At 50.0% G+C, this 5,181-nt stretch overlaps 1 long non-coding RNA gene across 2 annotated transcripts; it reads right to left on the bottom strand.

The window, feature by feature from the left end:
• Positions 1 to 277: 277 nt before the first annotated feature.
• On the bottom strand, positions 278 to 4,729 carry LOC113941207. 2 transcript variants are annotated; one of them, XR_003525621.1, is made up of 3 exons: positions 4,616 to 4,729; positions 2,583 to 2,671; positions 278 to 486 (listed from the first exon to the last, which is right to left on the bottom strand). It is a non-coding gene; the product is annotated as an uncharacterized LOC113941207 (long non-coding RNA). The 2 variants fall into 2 exon arrangements; XR_003525620.1 differs by lacking the exon at positions 278 to 486 and adding an exon at positions 786 to 874.
• Positions 4,730 to 5,181: the final 452 nt, after the last annotated feature.

Here is a 5,181-nt window from a genome sequence, read left to right as displayed (position 1 = left end):
TGTGTACCCTCTCCAAGAACCACAGAATTGCTGAGGTTGGAAAAGACCTTTAAGATCACCGAGTCCAGCATCACCACCATGTTCCCCACTTATCCATGTCCCCAAGTGCCACATCCACACGCTGTTTGAACACTTCCAGGGACAGTGACTCCCCCACCATCCTGGGCAGCTTTTATATCCCTTTCTGTGAAATGTCTCAAAGACAAGAGCAACAGATCTGCATGGCACCCGTATCCTGAGCACAGGCAAATCACCATCGTTACACAAAAGAGCAGCATAATGTTCTCTGTCCTCTATATTTGTTCTTAATGTCTAAGATTTTATAAGCTACTGCTCTGCAACATCACAAACTCCAATATTTTGCTCCTGCATGGTGATGGCCAGCACAGCTGCTTATCTTCATAGTGCCATTTGTTTCCATGGTTGGTTATTTGACTGTAGAGGTGAAGTTAATGGCAACAAAGCTACTTTTTCCAGCTTCAGCATCTGTAAAATGGAAAGTCACTGGCAAAAGGTTACATTTAACCCAAAAAGTTTTAAAATTAGAAGCTATTATGACTTGAATAATTCCAAGCATTAGTTTCTAGTCAGTGAGAGGAGCCTTGAAGACAGAAACGAGAATCATCATGCCTTGTAAAGAGACTTCAAAAGGTAACAAAGTATTTGCACATTCAAAAATCCATAATCTCAAAAGTAACGTGCCATAAGTGTTTAAACCCTGACAGCTTGACATCCTCCCCAGAAACAGGATTCTGTCATTCGAAAAAAAAGCTAGATCTACATTGTGGGTTTGACTTCAGTTTATTATCAGACTTAGTTCTTCAAATAAACCAAACCTTGAAGTGCAGGCATCCTCTAGAGAGCAAGGGAACACCTTCAAAAATAAAGTAATGCAGAGGTGAAGCTCCTGTCACTTTGATGAAACAGAAACTATTTAATCCCATTGGTTTTTACACAGCACTGGTTTTAAAAGCTGTTTTAGAGCTTTTTCTTAGAGGCAGGGAAGCAGCAAACATAAAAACATCGAGTGCATGAGCTCAACCCATAAAGTAGGGAGAAATTTTTCTTGGTTGCTGTCAGGTAGATCCTGAAGCATTGTGATTTCACAGGATACTGACTTTCTTCAGGAGCTCACTGCTCACCTGGTTCAAAGTGCATTGAACCTTTTCCCACACCACATTGTAGGGGCAGTAACAGCCACTGCACTGATGGGGCAAATCAAACATTTTTAGGTATGGTCAGTCATGCCCTTCTCCACAGGTTGTGGGTAACTTTTTGTTGATGTAAGTGAAGTTTGTGAAGATCGGGCCATGAATGTATATTTTAGTGATGGGATTTAACAAAGACTCTCTTAGAATTTTGAAATACATCCTCGAAGTATGAAGACACCCAAAGTCTGAGAACACAGTGATTCCGTGGTGCTTTATGGTTCCACAGTGGTGATAAGAGACACTTCAGGCTTGTTCAAGTGTCATAAATGTTCAACTCAACTAATTGCACCACAAACCACAGGGGATTCCATAGGCATCATGGTGCTCCTATTGCCACATTTTCTGTGTTTCAGACCATGAAGAATACACAAACCTCTGGCAGTGAAAGGGAACCATTCATGTCACATGTATTAAAACCACAGAGCACTGTAATTGTTGTCCATCCCCACCGTCTCAGAGCCAAGGCTGGCAGCAGTATTGATGGACTGCCCTTGTTCCTGTGTGGAAACTCAATTTGTGGCTTCACAAGGCAGTTACATCACTGTGAGTGTTTAATCCATATATGAACAAGTCAGAAAGTCTATTTTCATGTGTTTGGTTTTGTGTCAATAAACCACAGACTGGTTTGGGTTGGAAGGGACATTAAAACCCATCCAGTGCCACCCCCTGCCATGGGCAGGGACACCTTCCACCAGCCCAGGTTGCTCCAAGCCCTGTCCAACCTGGCCTTGGACACTTCCAGGGATGGGGCAGCCACAGCTGCTCTGGGAAACCTGGAACAGGGCCTCACCACTCTCACAGCCAACAATCCCTTCCCAATATCCCATCTATCCCTGCCCTCTGGCACTGGGAAGCCATTCCCCCTGTCCTGTCCTTCCATCCCTTGTTCCCAGTCCCTCTCCAGCTCTCCTGGAGCCCCTTCAGGCCCTGCAAGGGGCTCTCAGCTCTCCTAGGAGCCTTCTCTTCTCCAGGTGAACCCCCCCAGCTCTCCCAGCCTGGCTCCAGAGCAGAGGGGTTCCAGCCTTTGGAGCATCCCTGTGGCCTCCTCTGGACTCTCTCCAGCAGCTCCACGTCCTTGTGCTGTTGTTCCCAGGGCTGGAGGCAGCTCTGCAGGGGGGTCTCACCTGAGGGGGCAGAGGGTCAGAATCCCCCCCTCCCCTGCTGCCCAGGGCACGGGGGGTTTCTGGGTGCCAGCACACGTGGCCAGGCAGGTCAAGCCTCTCATCCTCCGACATCCCCAAGTCCTTCTCCCCAGGGCTGCTCTCAACCCATTCTCTGCCCAGGCTGTGTTTGTGCTTGGAATATTTGATCTCAAGGCTAACAGGTCGTTTTCAGACAACATTCTTAAAGCACACATCAGGCTTTTCATACCTCACTCTACTAGTTCATACGTGGACATTTGAGTGGTAGGTTCTGCCAAACATTCCAAAATTCAGAAAAAATAGGTGCTTTCCCAAAGCCTTTAGGGACACAAAAAAAGTAAGTCGATCAATGTGTTTACCATGCATTTTACTACTGCTTAACAACGTCCTGGAACTTCAAGGCCTGGAAGAGGATGAGAGTGTTAAAGGAACCAGAGGTCTGGGACTGCGTCACAGGAAACCTGGGGCTGAGCCAGTGAGATGTGCATCAGGATTGGAGATTATAGAAATCATTATCAAAAATTCTACAATTTAATTGCAATAAAAAAATTAACAGCTCACTGGACAGATAGAACTACTCTACAAATTCATTCACATCCAGAATAAAACCACACACAGCCACAAGCTTCATAAATTATGAGCTTGGAATAACGATGACTCCTGGCAACCAGGAAAGCTTCTGGCTTGCTTTCCTTACATTTTGTTGTTTGTCTGTTGAAATCTTTTACCCACTGCTAAATTTTAAAGGAGATGATTTTAGAAAATAGGCTAATAGATAGTGACTGCTGCACAACAAACAATGTGGGGGAACACATACAGAGGCCATTAATACATAAAGGAAAAGGGAAGTCAAAGAAAGAGTAAGGGAAAAATCAGCTTCAATAACAGGTTATAATAACTGCACATTTAAATTGAGCTAAAACATTTCCACATCCGTCCGCAAATGATTAAGTGTGGCTGGTTTAATTAGAGCAGCTCAGTGCAGAGAAACCTGAACCAACATGTTCCACAGCCAACATGCTGCTGGCAGCAGCGACCTGTGCTGCCTCAGAGCTCAGCACGGTGTGTTCTGCATCAGCCTGAGAAAATCCATAGAAGTTCTCTTACAGATCACTGGAAATATAAATAGGGGTGATCTTTCTGCAGTGCAAGGAGAGATAGACATGCCCTAGGTGATAGAATTCACCTCACAAGTGAAATGACAGCACAGACAGAGTGAAAACAGCAGCTACAGGTAACCACAGGTAAGGTGACTCCTGTGGGAGTGAAGTGGGAAGGGTGAGTCTATCCTTCTGCAAACAGCCAGGAGAAGGGGATACCAAAGAAGACTAATTGCTCCAGACAGGTGGACATTACTCCTCCTCTGGGGAGAAAATGACCCTTGGAACAAAGACAAAAGCACCAAGGATGGGGTAAAAGGAAGAGTAAGGAGAGCAAGCACAAGGGAACACCAAGGAAAGGAAAACCAGACTTACCCAGAAGGATGCTGACAGTGGAGAAATACGGGGAGCCCTACAGTCTGGGTGATGAGGACACAAACCCAAAGATGAGGGACTGAGGAGTGTCTGTAAGCAAAGCCTTGGGACAGCGCTGGGGCATGTGTGGAGAGAGGTGGGGACAAGCCAGAGGATAACGGAGTCCAGGGGCTGAGAGCCTGAAGAGAACAAGTCACAGGAGGGCAAAGGTGGTCTCTTAATGGTGAGGAGAAATCTGAGAGCAACATGAGACCCTGAAGGAGGGAAAGACATTCAACACGGATGGGGCAGGAAGGGATGGCTGTAGGGGCCAGGGAACATTTCCACAGGGAGATCATAGACCCATGGAATGGTTTGGGTTGAAAGGGACCTTAAAGATCATCCAGTGCCACCCCCTGCCATGGGCAGGGACACCTTCCACCAGCCCAGGTTGCTCCAAGTCCCGTCCAACCTGGCCTTGCACACTTCCAGGGATGGGGCAGCCACAGCTGCTCTGGGCAACCTGTGCCAGGGCCTCCCCACCCTCACAGGGAAGAATTCCTTCCCAATATCCCATCTCACCCTGCCCTCTGTCAATGGGAAGCCATTCCCCCTTGTCCTGTCCCTCCATCCCTTGTCCCAAGTCCCTCTGCAGCTCCCCTGGAAGTGCTTTAGGCACTGAAAGGGGCTCTCAGGTCTCCCTGGAGCCTTCTCTTCTCCAGGTGAACACCCCCGGCTCTCTCATACTCAACAAGGACGGGAAACCAGGTCAGTGGCAGCTGCCTAGGACGGTCCAGCACCGCAGTACCTCCGTGCCCGGGGTCAGAGGCGCGGGGGGGGCGGCGAGACCGAGCGGGCAATGCCCAGAATGTCCCATGAAAACCCCGCTAAGCGCTGGCGGTGCCGCCATTTCACCCTGAGGGCGCGGGGGGGGGGCGGGCAGGGGCGGGGCCCATAATGGGCCCGCCCCCCCGCGGCTCCGCCGCTCGCGGCCGCCATTTCACACCCGCCCGGGGGCAGCGGGCGCGGCGCGGGTCGGACTGCCCGGCGTGAGGGGACAGCGGGAGCGGCGTCACCGGGAATGAGCGGGGCTGCTCGCCGGGGCCTCGCAGAGCCGGCCGGGGCTGCGGAGCCGGCACTGCCCTGTGCGAGTGTGCCCAGGGGCGACCGCTCACGGCTGTGGACCGGGAGAGCGCTGAGGCGGCTCCTGGAGCCTCCCTGGAGCCTCTTGTCCTCTGTTCGGGGTCTGCGCCGTTAGGAAGCTCAGCATCCATCCATCCATCCATCCCTTCCCATCTCATCTCTCCTGTAACCTGGAGTTCCTAACAGGGCACTCGGCTGGTTCAGCTGGAGCAGAGGAGACTGAGGGGAGAC

The sequence above is a fragment of the Corapipo altera genome, unplaced genomic scaffold, assembly GCF_003945725.1.
Source record: "Corapipo altera isolate COAL_440 unplaced genomic scaffold, ASM394572v1 88949, whole genome shotgun sequence".
Lineage (NCBI taxonomy): Eukaryota > Metazoa > Chordata > Aves > Passeriformes > Pipridae > Corapipo > Corapipo altera.
The sequence above is the reverse complement of the archived record's forward strand: the minus strand, read 5'-3'. Positions and strand labels throughout refer to the sequence as shown.